The sequence below is a fragment of the Lytechinus pictus genome, chromosome 7 (genome assembly GCF_037042905.1).
Source record: "Lytechinus pictus isolate F3 Inbred chromosome 7, Lp3.0, whole genome shotgun sequence".
Lineage (NCBI taxonomy): Eukaryota > Metazoa > Echinodermata > Echinoidea > Temnopleuroida > Toxopneustidae > Lytechinus > Lytechinus pictus.
The window spans coordinates 40,127,303-40,150,910 of NC_087251.1; the positions used below are offsets into that span (position 1 = coordinate 40,127,303).

At 35.2% G+C, this 23,608-nt stretch overlaps 2 long non-coding RNA genes across 2 annotated transcripts; one reads left to right on the forward strand and one right to left on the reverse strand.

The window, feature by feature from the left end:
* The first annotated feature begins 2,420 nt into the window (after window positions 1-2,420).
* Window positions 2,421-9,576, forward strand: LOC135154781 (uncharacterized). The gene is made up of 2 exons (XR_010294219.1): window positions 2,421-2,698; window positions 7,103-9,576. It is a non-coding gene; the product is annotated as an uncharacterized LOC135154781 (long non-coding RNA).
* Window positions 9,577-18,787: 9,211 nt separating this feature from the next.
* On the reverse strand, window positions 18,788-23,398 carry LOC135154782 (uncharacterized). Its single transcript, XR_010294220.1, has 3 exons — window positions 22,920-23,398; window positions 22,181-22,238; window positions 18,788-21,241 (listed from the first exon to the last, which is right to left on the reverse strand). It is a non-coding gene; the product is annotated as an uncharacterized LOC135154782 (long non-coding RNA).
* Window positions 23,399-23,608: the final 210 nt, after the last annotated feature.

The following is a 23,608-nucleotide window of genomic DNA, read 5'->3' on the forward strand; positions in this document are numbered from 1 at the left end:
GGGGGGGGGGAATTTGTTTACTATGTTGAACACTCATGGCATTGTCCTCTTACATGTTTGTTGTGATTATCCTAAAATGCACATAATTAATATGGAACAAGTGCATTTCTATTTTGTATGAAGTCTCGTAAAGAAAATATTAGTGAGACTTCAAAGAAATCGAAAATTTTAGCCCGGCCCATTGACTTGTACACATTTCATAATCACTTTGCAAATTATCGAGAAGGCCGTCCCAGTCTCTTACACTAAGACCATATCAGAAGCCAAAACAATATATTATTGGAAAACTGAAGAACTAGAATACAACAATGCAAGTTTCATGCATTGATCGTGCTGCATTAAACACTTGAATTTGTAATTCTTGATTTATGGGTTTCATTGCGCTTCTCAATGACCCAAATTCTATCCATGTGGTCGGAGTTAGGTCAATCAAGTATTACTGAAAATCCTGCCCGAGTTTCAAGTCACATGACCAAGGTCAAAGGTCATTTAGGGTCAATGAACTTTGACCAAGTTGGGGGTATTTGTTGAATTACCATCATAACTTTGAAAGTGTATGGATCTGATTCATATTACCTGGACATAAGAGTAATCAAGTATCACTGAACATCATGTGCGAGTTTCAGGTCACATGACCAAGGTCAAAGGTCATTTGAGGTCAATGAACTTTGGCCATGTTGGAGGTAATTAAATTGCCGTCATAACTTTCAAAGTTTATGGATATAGTTTATGAAATGTGGAAATAGGGATATTCAAGTATCACAGACAAGTCTTAATTAGGTCACATGATTAAGGTCAAATATCATTTAGGGTCATGTATTGTATCATTATATGAATGGTGTTTTTTGTTAAATATTTTATAGTAGTTTTCAAAGTCAGCACTGCTGCTATATTGATTCGCGTAATTCAGGTGAGACTGCCAGAGGCGCTCCACTTGTTTATTTTATTTATATTTTATTTTGTTATTTTAGCCCAAACGCCATCTGGACCCTTGTTTTTTCTTTTAGCATGTTATTACGCTGCATGCCTATACTAAAGTCTAATTGCGATTTTGACCCCTTTACCATTTTGTCAAATAGTCAGGCAATACCCATTTTATCTAATATTCATTGGTCTAAAACCACTTAGTTATTATATGGTTAGATGAACTGTTTAGGAACCCAATTTTCTATTGAAAAAAATAACGAATAATGGTAGACGAAAAAGAAATTATAGACTATCTGGGCATTAGTTTCGGTGGGTATTAGATCAAGTGTATAGTGCAGTGTAGACCAAATGTCAAGTAGATCAAATTGATAGTAGGGTTATCCAATGCGAAGACTAGCTATCTGAGAACAAGAACAAACTGCGCTGCTTGTAGACCAAATGAAAATGAACCAAAACTGCAGAGGCAAAAATTACAGCTTAAAAAGGCAGGGGTTAACTGGTAGAGATGAAAATGGTAGAGCTATAAATGGCGGAGGAATAGCAGCTGTAAAATGAGACAGGTAAAAAGTAATTGTATACTGAGACCTACATCGATAAGTCAACAGTATTAAAGTAAGTATCACAAATTTTCAACTAAAATCATAAATTAATTCCTTGCGAGTTTTCTCAGAATAAAGTTATGATTTTTTGAAATTTGTTAAAAGTGCTCTAAGAAACGCGTTTTACCAAACAGCAAGGGATTACTCTAATGATTTAAGCTAAAAATATCGTTTTCTCACATAGAGGTGGATTGCCATTCCTATATTTAACAATCATGAGGGCGTTCAGGGCACTTTTTAGAAAGAAAAAAAATCATAACTTATAATTCTAAGGAAACTCGTCATGGCTTTAGTTGGAAATGTGGTTATTTATTTAATAGTCAAGAGCCGAACCTGGGGGGGGGGGTTAAATATATATCGCACATGTTCAATGAAATTCATGAACTAATAATCACTTTAATTGCTATTTTGGAAATAAAAGTAAGATTTTTGTTTAAGCATTTTTTGGGGGAAATGGTCATTCACTTTTCAGAGGTGAAATAATGGGGTGAAAAATAAAAAGTCATATCTTACGTAATAAAACAAAAGAAATAATGAGTAGGTCATGGCTACCCACGTTTGCATACCGAACAAGATGTGCTATATAGCCTAACTTTCATTTAAAATGAAGCGAAACTATGTAATAACTTTCATATTTCTAATCCAATTTTGATACAAACCAACTTTTTTTTTACGATGGACTTCCCTTTAACATTTTATCAAACCAAAGAAACATGCAGTATTCAGTTTTATTGAAACGACATTGACGGAGACAATCTCTCTGAATCCACTCACAATAATTAAATAGTCAAATTGACTGGTTGCCAAATAAAAAGAAGACCCCCGCCCTCACAAAACGACGAATGTACATCCTTGATAGGACTATTGTTGTTACGCACCGAGGCGAAATCTAGCGATTCATGGCGGGACATTTTGAAAAAAGCGGCTGTGTGGCAGAAGAGAGCATGAATTTCACCAACAGGACAAGTACGACAACTAAAAACTACTCACAGACGGGAATAAAACAATAAAATAACAACGAGAGAAGGATTTAAACAGCGGGCATGTGTTCTCAAACAAAACTGGGCATCCTTCTGGTTTTCTTTTCCTGATAATTATTACTGCGTACGATCGAGAGTAAAATGATGGGAACTTCAGGAAGCGATTTCTAACATAGGTTTGGTGATAATCAGGTAAGTATTATGATTATTTTAATGTCAAAAACACTGTTTTAAGGACGTCTTTAGAAGTTGCTCAAGTGGTGTTTTACAATCACCGAGATTCACTCTTACTATGTTCAAGTTTATTGTGCTCAGTAACCACTGTGTGGTGAATAAAGATTGGCAATGTTTTGTTTAATTTCTTTTGATCTAGTGAATAAATGCTTGACTTCGGGGCACAGTCAGTTTAATTTCTACGACAGTTATTATATGCCTTGGTTAAAAACTAAATTAAATCCTCATTTTTTTTCTTATCAAAATACAAATTCCATCGATAGGGGCCTCACGAAAATATGCTCAATTTTTTTCTTCAGCGCTTTGGTATGTTTGGTGAATACATAAAAATAACAACCCCAAGATTATAGAGAAAATGAATAAACTTTAGTAATTGTCTGTTTAAAAAATGACATCTTGATTTTTGTTGGGGTTTGTGTTGAATATTGCAGTAAAAAGGTTGTTTAATATTTCAAGGACGTTGTTTACGACCGTCACTCTAAGTTACTACTATTGTTTAAACTTTTAAAACAATTTGTTTAAATTTTAAGCAAGTTGTTTAAAAAATGAACAACTTGTTTAAAAATTTCATCAAGTTATCTTGAGTAAAAAAGCACACTTTAAAAAGTTTGAAGCGCGATCTAGCAGATTCTTCTGTATACTGACCTGAAAGCGGGCATTTCACGTGCCATTTTGATTTATTAAGAAGATATGTATAAGTTTATATCACTAAACAAATAATGCGAGCGCGAAGTTCGAGCTGATTTTTTTTTCATATCAAGATCTGTAAACGGCCCACATCTCATTTAAATTATTGCAAAAACAAAGCGCGAGATGAAAGACTTTGATAAATATCGACTTAATTTTTTTTAATTATAGACATGGATACGAGATATGTCCTATCTCATCGAAAAAAACATGCAGACGTGGAGCATATATACTGTACTGACCTTAATACGAATATTCTAGCACTCGGTCTTTGTATATCTATTCCAATAAAGGAATACCTACCTCAAAAGCAGTTTGTACAATTTTACAAATTCCTACAAATACGTATCTTAGTCAACAACAAACAAAATGCAGAGGGGGCAGAGCCAAGTACAAATAGAGGGGGGAGGGGCACATGGAGAAAGGGCACCTTTTCTTTCGAAAATGCATGGCACTATATCTTAACACGAAGAAGAAAAAAAATGACTTATCTACCCACTCACGTGACTCATGAAACTTTGAAGACCCAGAGTCCCAGACAAAGCCCAAAGTGAAATTGACAAATCATACCAGTCGAAAGCTTAATTAATATAAACTAATTAACACAGAAATTTCAGCTTAATGCATTTTCACCGCTTTCCAGCTGATTTTTTAAAATATATTCTGATGTGAAACTGCGTATAAATTTAAGCATATTGAATAAAGAACAAGCTGCTAATCTCAATAAACGCACGTGCTCGTGTTTCAGATTTAGACCTAGAATCTGGTCATTCTAAATATATTTTTTATCATGAAAATCAATAATGCAAGCGCGAAGCGCGAGCTGGAAATATTTGATATTCCGATCGTAAATAGGGTCCATTTAAAAACTAATTCAAGCACTGTATAGGAAAATTGTGAAGTGGATATCCGGATTGCACTTAATAAATTATTTTGAACTAGGACAAGGGCATTCTTAAGACATTTTCTCATCATATGAAAAATGATGACTATCTTCCTATAAGCGCGAGATAATGCTTGTCGACATTCCAAAAAAAAGGGACAATCTAATTATTAGCAATTTATGAAAATATTGTTATCTTATTTATTTATTAATGTAATGAACCCTGTGAAAGCGCGAGATTTGATGATATTAATGCCTGAAAACTGGACATTTTAAAACACTTTTGTAATTAGGAATAGAAAGCATGTGTTTATATATATATATAACATTTAATACGAGCGCAAATCGCGAGCAGAAAATAAAACGGACATTTACAGATCACTGTTTGTAATTTTGTAAATTTGTAAATCAAACAAAATAATGAAAGCTCAATGTCCGAGCTAAAATATGTTTTGTATATTGACTTCAAAACTTGACATTTTAAGCTCCATATCAGCCTATTCATTTAGCAAGATATGTCTCTCATCTGCAATGCGAGCGCAAATTTAATATTGTGATATAAAGATTTTTCGAAATTATTTTCCAGGGGAGCGTTTTATCAACAATTTCGTCCGACAAGTTGTCAGATCTGACATCTTTCCTTGAATCTGATTGGCTAAGAAGCACTGTTACTATGGTAACTGTCGGATAAAATGGGACTTTGTCGGAAATACTCCCCTGATATTCTCCTCACATTATTTCATTTACTCGTCTTCCTCCTCTTTTTCCTCTTCTTTCTCTTTTTTCCTCTTCTTTTTCTTCCCCCCTATTTCTCCCTTTTTTTTATCCGCCAATAGGGGAATGGGCCAGGCCCCTCGCCCCCTGGATCCGCCTATATAGATTTTTCAATTTCACTTTTTGGTCTGGTCTGGGTCTTCAAGGCACGTAGGATTATTCTTACAATTTTTCCCCCTTCATTTAGGAACACTTGTTCTCAAAGAAAAGGAATGCCATCAGAACATCAACAGAACAAACTAGAAAAGAAAAGGGGCATTTATTAAAAGTATATAAATAAGGGTATATTAAAATAGGGCATTTAATTCTACTCTCCCTTTTCCTACTTTTTTCTTATCTTCTATTCTTTACATTCGTTTTCTTTCCCTCTCTTTCGTCCTTTCCTTTTCCCTAATTCCCTTATCTTTCTCCCTCCTTTCTCCTTCTTTTTCTTCCCCCTCTCTATTTCTCTTCTCCTTTTTTTTTGTTGGGAAGGGGGGGGGGGGGGGAGTGCTCTAGCTCTGGTGCCTTGTGCATAGTTTCGTAAATTTTTTTAAAAAATATCAAAGTTACTTAGCTCCGCCTCTAGAAGTGAAGTCCACTTCAACAAAATTGGTTTGAATAAGCAGAAAAAAATGCAACAATCATAACGCTGAAAACTTGATTAAAATCGGATGTAAAATAAAAATGTTACGCCATTTTTAATTTTCGAATTTTCACAAAATAGTTATGCATATCCTTCTTGTAGACCAATGACGAAAAAGATGACGTCATGCACTCACTAGAATATTGTATTCTACTTTCAGTTTTATATGAAATAACAAATATTTAAATTCATTCCTCATTATAAAGCATATAAAATAAGTTTATTTCTCCATAGACATATACCATTGCTGTAATTGTGATTAAATGAAGAGCTTCCTTTTTGTCAAATGTGCAAAAAATAAAAATATTATATAATACATATAATGAAATATTAAATGAATAGTGTTCGTGTGATACCATCTCTCTCATATATTGCATATCACCGTGATGTGCATAAGTTAATTTTATTTAAAAAAATAAGCGATTGTTTGATGTCATCATTATATCAGCCATGTTCAGCTCACTGCAAAGTTAAGGCCTCCTCATGTTGGTGCCAAAAGGTGCTTGTCTTGTGCTGATGCAATTCACTTTATGCCAATGAACTTTGAGAGCTTGTCACTCCATTTCAGTGTTTGTCTACCCCGATTTTGTGATCCTATATAGCCATGGTCTCCATTCTGTGATGCGTTTGGTCCATCTATTATCATGAGATCTTTAAGGTGGCCAGCTCATCTCATCACCATTTCATTGTTTTAATTGCTTTGATTTAATATGTCTATATTACAGTCTATTACTCTAGTCTGGCTCCTAATCCATTGTATGGTTTTTCTGTCACGTTTTGATATCCGTACATCGTACATTCCACACTGTGTTGAGTGCATGGTTTTTAGTTTCTGTTCCATTTTCTTTGTTACAGACCAGGTTTCGGAACCATAGGTCATTGCCGGTAGAACACATTGATTAAAAACTGTTCTTTTAAGGTAAATTAGCATATTGCTCTTAATAATGTCACTGGAATTCCCCAAAGCGTTCCATCCAGCCCTTGCCCCTTTTAACTTCTTCCGTCAGTTCTTCATGATCCATTCTGATGTGTTGCCCAAGGTAGATATAGTGATCTACTCTTTCAAATTCAGAGTTATCCATTGTTATGCCCCGTGGCAATGTATTTTAATGTATCTTTAGTTTATTTTATTTTTATTTTATTTTTGTTTTACATTAGATTTTGACAAAAATTCATTGTGCTTGTTTATTTTGCTCATTTTATGCAAATTGCAAATTTATATATTCGAGTTGTCTTGAACAGCAAGTATGTGTGTCAACAGGAATCAACTTAATTGGTTGCATGGATTTTTCAGATTGATACGAGAGTAACGATGTTCGATGACATAAAGAAAAACGGAACATATATCAGAATTGTTTCATTTGTTTTCTGTTCTGTTTTGTTTTTCCATCAGCAAAGAATTAATCCGGAGTGGTCCAAGACTTTCAATAAGATCGATTGCCATCTGTTGCAAGTACACCCTAAGCCACAATTGGAAATGGAATAGAGATATATACACTCGACAAGACTACACATAACCATCCATGCGGCCTGGTCAGCGTAGAAATTCATGGAGTAGGAATTAGTTGTATAGGAGAAAGTGGCTTGGAACTTGAAAGGCATCCGCCCATGCATCTGCACGCAGCTATCTGATGGAGAATGGCCATGCAAGTCGACTGACTTCCTCCATGCACGAAATGACTCAATTTTAGTATGAGAAGGAGTAGGACGTGGATGGTCGACTTCTGTCGACGAGTATCCTGAAAATACCATGGTGGAAAGTTCTCCCGATGTAGTCCATCGTGGTGAGGAGATCAAGATCAAGTTGATCTTCCGCTTGCCTGAGGAACCCTGGGGAGGGAGCAGGGAAGGGAGGGGGGGGGGGGGTTCTAGAGCATATAAAGTAAAAAGGGTATAACAATTTCCAAACCCAAGAAGTAATCTCCAACTCTGGATACGTAAAAAGGGTATTATAAAGGCTAGAGAAAACATGAAAAATACTTGTTTAGGCGGGTATCGTTCCTTTGAGAAGGGATCTAATGAAGAATGTTTACTTTAGGGTCAATTTTGAAAGTCCATGGACGAGCATCCATCCATCCATTCCACCAACCATCCATCCATTCACCCATTTATTCATTCATCTATCCATCCACCCATCCATCCATTAATCTATCCGTCCATTCAAGACAGCCATCCATCCATTCATTAAAGGACAAGTCCACCCCAACAAAAAGTTGATTTGAATAAAAAGAGAAAAATCCAACAAGCATAACACTGAAAATTTCATCAAAATCGGATGTAAACTAAGAAAGTTATGACATTTTAAAGTTTCGCTTAATTTCACAAAACAATTATATGCACATCCTGGCTGGTATGCAAATGAGGAGACTATGACGTCATCCACTAACTATTTCTTTTGTATTTTATTATATGAAATATGAAATGTTCTTATATTCTCCTCATTGTCAAGTGATACAACAATTAATTCCTCTCTGAACTTGTGGAATTAGCATTGTTTAATATTATATGGTTCAGTCAAGTTGGTCCTTATTGTCAAATCTGTAAAAAATAAAATATTGTATAATTCAAACAATAACAAACAAAAGAAACAGTGAGTGATGGATTGTGCATTATCACATGTTTTGTGAAAAATAAGCGAAACTTTAAAATGTCATAACTTTCTTATTTTACATCCGATTTTGATGAAATTTTCAGAACTATGCTAGTTTGAGTTTTCTCTATTTATTCAAGTCAGCATTTTCCTGGGGTGGACTTGACCTTTAATATTCATGCGTGCTCGCATACATGCATTCATCTATCTATCTATCTATCTATCTATCCATCCATCCATCCATCCGTCCGTCCTCCGTCCGTCCATCGATTAATTAATTCATGTATGCTCGCATACATACATTCATCCGTCCATCCATCCATTTATTCATTCATTTATCCATCGATCCATCCATCCATCCATTCATTCATTCGTTCATTCACTCACTTAGCCATTCATTCATGCATTCACTTAGCCAATCATTCATCCATTCATTCACTCAGCCATTCATTGATTTGTGTATGACCACATTCATTCTTTTATTTATTCATCCATCCATCCAATCACTCATTTGTTCATACGAATGTCAAATGAACAAAAATTGTAATATATATATATTTATATTGTAATTTTTTTATGTTGTCTGATATTGATTACTTCCTCTCTTTGAGTTATGTTTATTCAGTTTACATCTTTTAGGGTGATTATCTTCATTCACTCTTGGTGCACAGGTTAGATGCAGAAGTGTAGAAAATGTGTAGACCATACAACCTCTCAGATGCAAATTCACATTACAGATTAAAAAAAAAGACTGCCGGTGATAAGGCAAATATTTCAATGGACCGTTTTGAAGTGAATTAATTTTATGGATATTTCTATCTCTTTTTTTTTTTTGGGGGGGGGGGGGGATTGGGGTGCTGGGACTAAGTAACGATATATTTCTGATATCTGCTTTTGATGAATTAGTCCATTCTGTACCGACCGCACAGAAACGTTGTAAGTCTAATAGAACGTTAACAGTAAGCCCAGTCACATCTTCCGGATTGTGAAGTCAAAACGCGTATTTCAATGTGTAAAGTATGTATTGTTGTAACATTAGGCTATGCTGCCACATTACCTGTTGTAACAGGGCCTCTGTGAACGCATTGTTACCTTAACAACGTTTCTGTGCGGTCAGTACTGGTAATTATCACCTGACAAACTTTAAAGTCTTCAAAAATAAGCTTTATAGAATTTGACAAATAAAAATGTTTCGTTGTATGCTTTTGATTGCTCCCATCTCCCCGAAGAATAAAATACGATAGTGCTATTTTACAAGTGCACCTGGTAAATCCGAACTATTAGTTGCTGTGTAAATGAAATATGGCCAAATTTTTTAAGAATTTGTTATTTTGCCTTGATGATAAATTAATAAATGATTGTGTTACAACTATTGGCGGTGATTCCGGGTGAAGGGAACATGCCCCCCTTCCCCTTTGATTTTTAAAATTTTGTACAGAAGTTTATTGGAGAGGGCTGTCGTCCATCCCTCCCCCCATATGGACCAAAAAAATCCCATGAAATCGCCGCCAATGGTTAAGCTCCTTTTGGCTACTTGTATTTATTCTGGTACAAAACTTTTTCCTCTCTGCCATTTCTCCCTCTCTTTCTTTCTGTCCATCCCTCACTTCCCCTCTGTCTCTTTCTTCCATTGTCTCTCTCCTCTCCTATCTCAACCCCCCCCTGCAGATCTTATTTGCTCATGAGCAAAGAAGATGATGATCTACCTCTGAAGGGATTTTCACATTTGGTTTTGCGACCGTTTGGTTATATTAAAATTTGCCCATGATCGTAATGGTCGAATGACTAATTTTGAAATCCCCTTAATGTATATTCTGCCTACCTCATTTTCTTACAGATTTTGAAAAATAAACTTAGTGAAATGCATCTTCACATGAATTAACTATATTCAAAACTTGAGCAAAACATCTTATATTAGATGTTACAAACTTTGGAAAACTCAAATTTGTCTAACTAAACATAACCTTTCACATTGCCAATTTGAAATAATACTCATTTTTGTTTTGTAAATTCCATATAATCTGTATGTATTGCATTTCTTAATGCATTGATGATAAATCAAAAATATGAACCAAATAGATGACAAAATACAGCACATCTTAAAAGACTATTCAAGCAAATTTAGAATATAGTTCAAAATAAAAATGTATTGAATAAAATTATTTTGATTTTGTGAAGTTCACTCTTCTAAAATATAAAAAAATTAAGATATTTTTAAATGTCGAACTGACAAGATTCTTGTAACTTATAAGCTGAAAATTGTTGTGGTTTTGCATTTCACTAATTTTATAAGATAATCACCTGCAAAATTGCCACTAACTTCAATATTTGGCTTATACAGTGCAGAAGGTAATTTGAATTGTGAGAGTCATTGAAAACGAGACGGAACTCGCCTACTCCTTATTACAAATGTTCAGTGATGTATCACTCGGTTAATTCATAACTTAAAATTTCATCTCCGCCTTTCTTCTCAAATCTTGGAAAAGATGGAAATTGCACCTGGAAAATGTAGGCCCAAGAAATTTTCTTTAAAAAAGAAATGGAAGAATACAATCAAGCATAAGCCTTCTAATTTTTGGTTTACCTTCTGCACATTGTACAACCTAAAAGCTGGCCGGTATTCTGAAAATCGTGTTTTCTTTGCATTACCTTTTCTATATTGCATGCCATTACAAATTTTTAAATGGTATTCATGGCTGCTTTATATACATTTTTTTGCATATTGCCTATATTCGATATGAAAAAAGGGAAGTACAATGAAAATAAGTCCAGGTTACTTAATATTCAATTTTAAGGAAAAGTACAGAAATTTAATAAATAATGACATTCTACATAAGTTAATAACGGGGTTGTAAAAATGACACGATTTTTCAGAATACAGGCCCTGTTGCATAAAAAATATAAAATAGTGATATGGATCCTAATCAAATGATTGGCTGAAATCGATCACATGATCAGTAATACATTTTAGCTAACAGGGAAAAATTGCCAAAATTGGTGCTACTAATGATCATATTTTCTATATAGCGCATATCACATCAACATTTCTCTATGCGCTAAGGAAAAAAAACGGTTCTTTTGACTGGTCATGGTGAAGAGATGGTTTATCAAATGGGAATTCATATCACTATCTTATAAAACAAATAATGCACATCATGTTGCTTGGGCATTAGAATAATTGCACACACTTGTTACTTTAGAAACATTCCAAACACTCTCAGCTCTGCCTTGAGGATATTGGAACTTCCAGTTACATTGTTTATGATTTTTTCTAATGCCCTCTATGATGTGTATTGTATAAGGTCATACCATCCAATGGTAGCTAACATGGAAACAGATGGCAAAATGACTATATAGTAGTTTTATGCAACAGGGCCCTTGGCACCCCACTCCCAATAAAAAAGGGAAAAGGGGTGTCAAAACGGATGAAAAAAGGGGGCAGGTTGAAATTGATAGTGGGGGGGGGGGGGCAGGCAGGTCAAATTGATAAGGGAGGGGAGGGATTTGTCACAGTATGTATAAAGATACACAAATGAGCCTAAAATAAGTTTTAATTTATAAGATTTTTAATTCATTTTTTCAAAGAAAGTGAACAAAAAAAAAATGACCAGCAGCCAAGAAGATTCATTCAAGTATACAGGATACCATAGCAGCTGACCTCTGAATTCAATGGGGCAAACCCCACCCCTCACAAAATGGCCAGCAGCCTTGTCCGAGCTGGGGTCTTCTTGACAAAATCACACAATATTTGACATCACCACTGAGAGACCTATTTTTCAGTGTACAGAGAAGGGCACTGGATACTGTTGTGCGTGGTATACAACTTGCTACAATGAAAGGGCTTTGTTAATGATTTTAATGATATTCTATGTAGCCAATAGTATGCAAGACCAATCAATCGATTTTCCAAGTGATTGTGTTCCCGGGGGCAACAGTTACTACTTTTTTTTTTTTTGGGGGGGGGGGAACTTAATTCATATTCATCTGAAATTTGCCTCAAGAAGCAATTTCTTTTAACCCCCCCTCGATCTTTCCAAACTACTCCCCTTCCTTGACGTAAGATTCTGTCTTTTAATCGCCTTTGTAGTCTTTTCATTCGCCCTTGAACAAAACAACCACCCTTCCTTACAACCATCTCCCCCTCCCCTCTCCCCAATTCAACACTAATAGCATTTAATCCACTGATTGTGCTCTATTCGTATACCTCCCTGTACTATCCATCCAGGGAAGCATTTCATGAAGATTTTTGTCAGTGATTTTTATCAAAAAATCCTTGCATCTGATTGGCTTAGAGCAAATCAGTGATAATCACTAACTCCCTGTATCTGTCTATTTTCAATCATTTCACATCCTTTCAACATTAACTATCCATGACTGACCCTACAGAGTTCTAATTTTCAATTTAATATTTTTTTAGTATTATTACTAATCATTTTCATTAAACAAGTCAATTTATATCACATTAAAAAAATAATTTTGGGTGCTTTTTTTTTTTTTGGGGGGGGGGGGCTTTTCTTTTCAAGAGCAAATGGAATATATTAAAAATATATTGCAAATAAATTAAATATACCCTTTTCCGTACATGATGCAATAGCGTTTCTATGAATTTCAATGAACACTGCATTTTGATCAAAATAGAAACCAATCGGGAAAATACTTGACTATTTTTTCCCCTGTCAAGCTAATTTATTCATTCACCATCATACAAGAACCAAATGTTTGCTTGCCTACTGTATCCATCATGCCACCATGAACTCTGAGTGATCAGGCGAGGCACCGACAATGAAAGATAGATCTAATGGGTTAGGACCTCAACATAGGCTTGTCCTGAGGGAGTACACTTCATATCCCACAATGGTTTATAATCCCCCATCAATCATTACAATACAATGCATGAACCCTAGTAGTGAAGCAAAATGTCAAATTTCAGAGAAGACATCCAATAAATTATTTTGAAAAAATCTTTCCATGGATATATTTAGCCAAATAGTCATCAAGAACCAATGACAACTCTCACAGACAGCACCCAATAAAATTGCCCAAAGTTGTTCCAGACTAGATGGAGGAAACCACTTCTTTAGCCAAAGGGTCACGGAGAGTTGGAACAGTCTACTAAAATATGCAATGTCAAATCTAACAGACAGCACCCAACAAAATTTCCCAAACTTGTTCCTTGCTGGATATAGGAAACCATGTGTTTAGCCACAGGGACAGTGTTGGAAAAATCTAACAATCACAGCCCTACACACAGACCAGAAGATGGATGAATGAACAACCTAGCATCACTTCATGTCATCAAGCTTCAGGACCTGGCTGAGAAACTTCTCTGACATGATCAGAGGAACCATAAGCAAGAAGAAGGAAATAATTCTATGATGGTCTGCAAATTATGCATTGTATGATCATTGCAAAGAAAATGAAAGACTCACAAGTCCCCATGAAAGATTTTTAGATGGCACAAGATCAAAGGATATTGAAATTCCGAATCATTGAGTGGAGGCCCTTCTCCCAAAATAACCGGCAATGATAAGCAGGTACATGCATAACTTAACCCTATCTAGCCCGGGGGGGGGGGGGGGGGGGGCTTTTAAAAAAAGACCTCATATTTAGATTACATCCAAGTATTTTACTTCATTCAGCCATATTTAAGCAAAATACTAACAAGTAACAACCATTTTGACATCATGATAAAGTTTGAGCCAAATAACGCGCAATGTATGTTATCATCTGAGCGCAGAATGTATGACTGCGCATATCACGTTTGTAAACTACGGTATATGCTAGCCAGACTTTGGTATGTGGCTGACTTATATTTAAGCCAAATACAATTGAATACCAAAGATGGATGTGTTTTTTTTGTGTTTTTTAAAGGCAAAATACTGAGTAAAATACTAGTACTTAAAATTCTGGCCTAAGTATCAAATTGAATACCGGCCCTAATCGACGACCAAGATCTGGGGGGGGGGGGTGGCTAAAAAGCCTTACCCCCCTGGCTATGCAATTTCAAAATAGCCCTGGCTATATAGGGTTAAACACAGTACACTGTAACTTCCCCTCACTTTAAGGGATTACATTTCTGAATACCTGAACATGATGAAGTTTCCTTTACACAGGAAATCTATTCAAAATTCTTTCCAGATAAAGAATGTTTCCTCAGAAAATGAATGTTGACAAACAATTTAAGAATCTGCCTTATCAGAATTCAAATAAGTGCATTGTGGTTTAATAATAGAGTTACAGACTAAGCCAGAAAATGTATCAGATGTACGTAGCTTCCCTTTTGGTGACAAGATCAGCATGCATGAGGAGAAAAATAGTCTTTATTGACTCTGACTCTATAATACCAAGACTTCACATTGCCTTTCATTTCATCAGATGCAAATAAATCTGGGAAAATCTCATAAACACAGGAAAATATCAACAAATGGCTGGAAAAGACACAAATGACCACCTGGAACTAGATCCACTGAGAATTCCTCTAATGCCACCACAAAGAGGCCGACACTCTCACAAGATATCGGCATTTGTGAATCCAAGAAGTGTGCGACTTGTATGAGGTTTTGAAGAGCTCTGGATATCATGCATATTAACCCTATCTAGGCCGGGGGGGGGGGGGGGCCCTCGGAGGCCCCCCCCTCAACGATTCGCGCAATATTTTTGCCGCGCAAAATTTTTTGACCATGCCGCTCGCTGACTTTTTACTCTTAAGTCTTGCGCAACTTTTGAGACCAATTTTGCGTCACCCGGGTACGTGGTTCCGAAATTAAGCAACATTATGTAAGTGCATGTCGGACAAAAAATTGCTCAAAAACGTGATTTTGTGTACAAAGTCAATGCAAATTGTGTTTTCAACCAAAAATCATAAATGTATGATTATTTTTAGTTTTGCTGGTCTAAATGTATTTATTTTATGCTTTTTATGATCTCAGAAGAGTCCCCAACAAATTTCATTGAAAAAACAATGAAAAACAAAAGGTTAAAAAAACAAAGAAATACGTAAGAAATTGCAAAAAACAATATAATACATAAGAAAATGATTTGATATCGCAATTTTGTTCAAGTACACTTGCTAAGAATACCACAAAGAGTTTCTATTCCAAAAATTAGAACATTTGGAGCTTGAGATAATAGTATGATTTCGCATACTAATTGCGCATAAATTAGCATAATTACTTAATAGCAATTCGCATGAAAAAAATTACTATACAATTGTGTAAATTATGTCCCAGGCAACCCGCATGCCAATTTTCGGCGTGATCGCGCGGTCGACGGCCGAGATCTAAAGGGGGGCCTGGGAGGCCCCCCCCCCCCCCCCCGGCCATATGAACTCTCAAAATACCCCGGCCTAGATAGGGTTAAAGCTGAAAGGAGCACCATTCCTTGTGGTCAGAGAGTGATTGAAGATTATCGCAACATTACCAGATTCCAAACACCAAATATAAAGATGTCACATGCAACTTAAACAAATTTCTGGAAGTCAGTATCCCTCTCTTCAAACATACGTTGCCAGTTCCTCCGTCTTCTCTTTGTGCAAAATAAATGGTTACCTGCGTCAATTTGGAGTGCAAACCAGTTTTTGATCGATCTTGACAAATGTCACCGAGCTCCAAAGCCATATTGGCTAAACCGCTCCATCAATATTTCAAATATCAATATGGGTCAACTTGAAACACTATACTGGCAAGGCTCTAGAAATCAAAATTTGACATTGCACTTCTAAAACAAGATTCCAGACTTACATATATTGCTTTAATTGAAGGAGATTTTTTTTTACACACCGTGGAAAAACCATTCAGGTGCATTATCCTCGTAAAAATGGGTGAAAAATTCATATCCGAAGTTGAAGATTTGGACAAACAAACCTATATTGAGAATCTACCTTATCATCACATATCTTAACATTCGTGCAGTCCACATTATCTCTTCTCATTCTGTGATTACATGATGGATACACACTCGGCACTCACACAACCCTTATGTTTCTGGTGCTGCCATCGGCTTTAGCACAAACATGAGGTTCATGAAGGTAAATGGTGAAATGACCGCGATAAAGTTTGAAAATAGTAATTCAAATTAGTCTGACCCCAAAAATAACACATACAGAAAAGGAGAATAAATATTTTGCAACATATTTTACATTGCTCTATCATTGCTCTGCTTTAAAAAAAATAACATGATCAAAGTCTGTATATATAAATACATATATAAAAATTTCTTATAAAAATTGTTTATCTTTTTATCAAATTATTAACTCAGTCATGGCAAATATCATGTTGCAACAATGTGAAACAAAGATATAGTTAGAACAGCTAGAACAGATAGTACTGGGAGGTATATAAAGAAAGACTATACCCCACAAAAGGATACAGGAATGGGAAGAAATAACAGTAAAGGTCAAGAGAAGGGATTGCAGTCATTAAAAGAAAAGAGAGAGAAAATCCTGATATGGGGAAAATTGCCACCCAATATTTTCACAAATGTTATTGCCCTCAGTACATAATTACTGGAAAACCGATTGCATTGTCTTGCATACTCTAGGCTACACAAAATATCATTGAAATCATTATCAACGCACTTACATTGTGGTAAGTTGTATACCATGCACAACAGTGTCCAGTGCCCTTCTCTGCATACTGAAAAATAGATCTCTCGGTAGTGACGTCACTAATTGTGTGATTCTGGCAGGAAGATCCCAGCTCAAACCAGACAGGAAGCCATGCTTGTAAGGTTTAGGGCCTACCACCATCAATCGAGGTCAGCTGCTACGGTCCTGCAACTTGAATAAATCTTCCAGGCTGCTGGTCTTACATAATTTTATAAAAAAATAAGTATAAAATCATGAATACAAAACAAGTATATAGTACAGACAAGCAAACATTATTGGGCAGGTCCAAGCTATCTGGCATTATATGTGACATAAGAGACAAATCAAAGGAGTGTTTCACAAAGATTTGAGTGTGACTAAAAAATTGCTCTTAATTTCCACTTGCATGTGGAAAGAAACAGATCACCATATTGATTGGATCACCCTCAGTAGATGCACTCTACTGTGTATGAATCAATGAGACTGCACATGAAATATCATATGCACATTAACAATTAGGCAGGACTTTCAGTCTATTCGTGAAACAGTTCGAAGAATCATTTTGCTAGATTTATAAAACTTTTCAAAAATCTAACACCATGACTATATACTCTGGATATAATGAAACAAAAAGAAAAACACATCACTAGCAGTCTAGCACTATATATTACTGGGACTAATGAAACAAAAATTGATATAAAATAGATGGATTCATGAGCTTCGTCACACCCATATGCAAGAGGTAAGTTTGAAGTTGAATCTTCACACATTTATTTTTTCATGAAAAAAAAATATTTTTGGGGTACAAAATGACCTCTGTGACTTTTTTCATCTCGGGACCAATTTAGTTAACTTCTTTCAATAACTATTGATCTGATATTTTGTCCAAAAACATTCTTTCCGAAACATGAGTTATCCTGCAATGAAGTGTACTTGGGTGTTTGTTGTGTTAATGACATAGTTGAATCCTTTGAAATATCACATTTCATTATCTATGCAGATGATACAAAAAATATTTTGTGAAATTAATATAAAAAAATAGACTGAATTAGCTTAGAACTGCTATTCCTGCATTTGAAATAGCCTTAATCTCTTATTTAGAATATGAAATAAAAAAAATTATCATAAACTCTTTTTGTATCATAATAAATTATGAAACTGGATAGAACATAGTAATGATATTCATGGAAAATAAGTGTATATCAAGCTATTGTGCTGCATTACGCACATATTCAAATGGGGGGGGGGGGATCTTTGTGTTCAAGGTGGACACAAGTGAACTTTCAAGCAGCCTGCAAAAAACTAATGTCAAAGAAACTCTTGTATCTATTTTTTTTTCTATTTAACTTTTCTCATCTAAAATTCTGACAGTATGAAGAAGAAGATACCGTATTTCTTTTTTCATTTTGAGGATCAAATTTGTTATTTTGGCTATTTACAGAGAAGCTTCCCTGGCAACTTATTGTTGCTTTGTGGGTGGCTGGTCACATGAAAAAGCAATTACAAATAAAATCAGAGAAAAGGACTGGGCTATTTGAGACATAATGAGGACTGGGGGGGGGCATGATAGGCTTGATGGCCCCCCTTCTGATCTCGGCCGCCGTTTGCGCATTCTTTACCGCATAAACTACAAGCCAGTATAAAAAAAAAGAATTCTGAAAATAATTTTTTATTCATTATGAATAATATATGCAAATTTATTCGTGTAAACCATTATTTGCATATTTAACACCAAATTTCACTTCAAATTTTCTCTTTTTTTCCAGATGTCATATTTGTAAACTAATTTAAAGGTTTCCTCAAAGAAAAATTGCGAAAGCCAATTTTTTCCTCATGTATTTCTTTGTTTTTAGAATTTATGTATTTCTTTGTTTTTTCATCTTTTGTTTTTCATTTTTTTTTTTAATGGAAATTATTACAGACCACTTAACAACTAAGTTAAACTCTATATTAATTAGGCAGACCAATTAGAATGAAAAATAATCACACTTTTATGAATTTCATCTCCCACAGACTTTGTACAGAAAGTATAAAAATTATCAATTTTTGGCATGACATTGTCTCGTAAAAAGTCACGTAGCGTCCCGATGCTATACCCGTAGGTCGCAAATTTGGTCTCAAAAGTTTTGCGAGACTTGAAAGAAAAAAGTCAAAAAATTTTGCGGAGCTACCTTTTGCGTTTCGGAAATATTGTGCAAAGCGTCGAGGGGGGCCATCATGGCCCCCTCCCAGTCCTAATAGGGTTAAGGGGTATCACATAATTGGTGCAGAGCCATCCAGAAGCAAGTTAAGAGTCTAGGGCGAAAGATTGAAGAGAACTTCGGCAACTCAAATAAATGATGACCCTGGGATGGGTTAAATTCGCGCTTTCCAATTTTTGATTTCATTAATCCAGTACAGTATTATTATTGTGTGCATAAAGTAAACAAGCCTTTACGTTCCCCTTTAAACAATTATTCTACGACAAGTAGATCCAGGGTAAAAAACCAGAGATAAAATTCATTCGAGGAAAACTCTGGAAAACCTTTGGGTCCACTTTTGCGGAATAGTAAACACAAAATAAACACAATTACTAACTTCATGTAAACCGAGTTAACTCCACAAAAACCTACAAGCCCTAATTACCACACCATATTTATTATAAACCTCATGATACTTGGAAATCATTTGTAACCTTGTGCACATATTTTCTCCTAGTAATCATGCTCTACATTCTATGCATCCATTAATCAAACAACAGATAATTCAGATAATTTGGAAAGTCAGCAAATAATTAGGGACAGTGATTTTCTGTTTACCAGTAAATCAAAACGAAAAATCTGTTTTGGTTCTATACTTTTAGGGAGAAAACTCACTGCAAAATGGAATTCGTGCTTTTTATGTGTCCATTTTCTCAAAAACAAATTTCATTCTCGATCAAGTTTGAAACAGAATAAAAGGTTTTAAGAAAGAGAAAAGGTCTTTTTTTTAAATTTAAACTGAAAATCACTGTTCAGAGATAATAGCTTGGACCTGCTCCTTTGAGATACACAAAAGTCATCATAAAATACCTAAAAATGGGTTCATGACAGTGTTGGAAAATTCACAAAATTGAACACTTTGGGGCGCTAATATTGTCTAAAAATAAATTTTCTACATACAGCAGAATGATGAGAAATGCTTTTGCAGCGTAAGTGCTTGTTGCAAAAAATGTAGCTCTTAATATGAAAGAAATAGCCCCAAAAAGTCAGCAATCACCCCCATTGTGGAAAAAAATAGCCCCTAAAAAATAACAAGTGGAATGCCTCTGGCGGTCTCACCTGCATCACGCAATTCAATATAGCAGCAGTGCTGTCTTTGAAAACTACTATCAAATAATTATTCACAAAAAACACCATTCATATGATACAATACTACGTTCATTGACATTTGACCTTGATCATGTGATCTAAAACTTGTCAGTGAAACTTGATTACCCCTATATCCACACTTTATACACTATATCTATAAACTTTGAAAGTTATGACAGCAATCTAATAATTACCTCTAAAATTACCAAAGTTCAATGACCTTAAATGACCTTTGACTTTGGTCATGTGACCTGAAACTTGCACAGATGTTCAGTGATACATGATTACTCCTATGTCCAAGTTTCATGAATCAGATCCATAAACTTATAAAGTTATAATGGTAATTCAACAGATACCCCCACTATGGCCAAAGTTCATTGACCCTAAATGACCTTTGACCTTAGTCATGTGACATGAAACTCAAGCAGGATGTTCAGTAATACTTGATAAACCTTGTCCAAGTTTCATGAACTAGGTCCATATATTTTCTAAGTTATGATGACATTTCAAAAACTTAACCTTAGGTTAAGATTTGGTGTTGACGCCGACGCCGCCGCCGTCGGAAAAGCGGCGGGTGCCTATAGTCTCACTCTGCTATGCAGGTGAGACAAAAACCATTTCCCATCCTGGTTCATAAGTAGCGAATGCAGATAGTCTTTTAAATCAGCATTTGGTTCGTTCAATTTGATTTACATGGTGGAAATTTCCATGTTAAGTACATAAGTGGAGCACCAAAAACAGAGCGTGTATAATGTCTGGTGTCAAAGTAACAGTCCCTGGTAGTCATCTCTCTCAGAGATAAGAAAAAGAGGTATTTACAAAACAGGTTCCTTTGTTGTATGTTTCAAAGGATATAACATTTGGTCTTTCTTTACAGGTGGATTACACATCATGTCCATGTATGTACCAACAAACGATCGCACCAGACATTCAGTGCAGATGAAGATGTCAAGATTGGTGTCACATCTTTAGCTCTGGAAGACTTTCCCAGATAGGGGGTGCATCCATGTTGTACACCGAGTGACATGACTGCAAGTATAAGGAGAAAGAACAAAACATTATTCGAAGTTCTAACAATATATCCTGTATAAAAATTGTACTGTGACACATCTACATAGGATTTAATACAATTTTGCATTTAGGACAAATGTACTACCGCTAGACTACACTGAAACAAAATTTAATTTGGGGATTTGCATCAATTCATTGACATCATCAAAAACATCTTGCTAATTAACTCGATTACATTGTATCTAGTTCTCATATGTGCATATTGCAGCATAAGGCATGATGTTTACACACATATATTTCCAACATTGAAAAATAATTTCTCCAAAATGTTTTCTGCTAAAAAGAGCCTCTTTGATGAAGAAGTACACTGTGTCATAACTGAAATCATACATCATCTAAAATCACTCTACCTAGTCATGGTTCATTTATCGGTACATCAATCTAAATCTGTAAAATCATGAAATATTGGCTGAAAATGATTACACTCAAGATCACAAACACAGATAAGCACAGGTGGTACAGTGTATCATCATTGCTTGGGAAAAAAAGAAGACCCAATGCCTGCCTGGAATGCCTTTTTATTCTGTCCATTTCTCACCAATTACACATTTTTCTACAAGAATCATCTGGTACATATTTGTTCCTTGTCAAATACATACAAACACTTGGGTGGTCATTTTATTGGATTCTGTTTGAACTCATTTATATGTTGTCACTAGAACTGGGCATTTATGTTTAAGCAAAGCTGGTTTAAGAACCAATCTCACTATATGTTGAGCTAACAATGTGATACGGATCATTCTTGTTATAAAGTCCAATTAGGTGTTATGGAAGGTGATCGCAATCGTGCTTGCAAACTAACACCAAACTTGAAATCACTCAATATTGCATTATTGGCATTCCATAATTAAGATTTATTTCAATGAACTGCAACTATCTTTATTTCCCTATACTCACTTTACATAGCACTGTCATCTATCAGCTGTGTAAGCCTCCTCTCAGCCATGAGGTAAAGCTGTGAACCAAAGAAAAGTAACAACTTAATTATTCCAGTCCTTGTAAGATGAAAAAGTAATCAAGTTTAAATAAAAAAGGTGATTGCAAAAGTAAACTTCACTGTACTGAAACCCGATACAATGCATACATGTAGCTCCTATCAATGGCTGACCAAAGAGTTACTACGGTGACAGACCACTCCCATCTACGTTTCATGGAAGACATACGATTGAAGGCAGTGACTGGATTTGGTTTATAATAATGTGAGGATAAGATTAGGTTCAGAATTATGATTAATCAAAATGAACAATTTTTTCAAAATTAAAGGAAAAATGAAATTATTTTATTTGAGAATAAAATCCAAAGTTCATTGGCCTAAAATAACATTTGACCATGACTTGAAAACATGCTATTCTTTTACTATCATTTGTAAAAGTTTCAGGTGAACTTTCATGACAGAATATAATTATTGATATCAAATATTAAACCATCTCACACAAAGAAATTGAATACTTTATCAAAGTGATTTGAGGCCCGACATTGCACAGCAGGTTGCCTCTATGGGGAATTAATCAGATTTTGGCCATTGTTAAATATGCCCTGATATTGCACCAAAAAAACATTTATAAAAAATAAGTATTTTTAATGCACTGCTACAATGCCCCATAGAGATAAAAATAATAAACATTGCACAACTTACCACTGGATCTCACAGCATATTTCTGATAATTTTCTTGACCTTTGACCGAGTTTGTCGAGTCCATCTTCCAGTGGTGACAAGACATTTGCTCCTGCAACAGTTGCTCCGAACTTCGTTTTATGTAAGATGTAGGGTTAGGTTTGCAATAGGGTCCTATGTTAGGTTTAGGGTAGGGTATAGCGTTAAACCCAGGGTTGAAGTTAGTCATTTGTTTAGTGTGTAGAATTTAAAACAAGAGCAATTGTTGCTGGAGCAAAAGTCATGGAATCCCTCCAGCACAACAATGACTTCTTCCTAACCTTGTCCATATTGCTTGCTTCATGTTAGGTGACTTCTGAGGACTTCCAGATAAACCCTTGATTTCAGGACTTTGCTCTCTTGGATAGCACTTTGTGCCTGCTGCAGAGAGAAAATGTTAATTCAAGACAAAATTTAATTCTTACTATTCAGTATTGAATTTGAAAAATGAAAGAAATCCTCTCAAAGTGATTGCGAAATTATGTTTAAAATGCATTGCCAATCCAAAATTTCACAATTTTGGATTTCAAGAATGTTTATGCTCTTCACAATCCCTTTCTTGTGCAGACAGAAGAGCTTCTTGTGCAAAGAAAAGTTTCTTGATACAGGTAACAGTATTATAAACTATAAATTCAGTTTTGACTTTCTGATATTGAATATAACAGATAGAG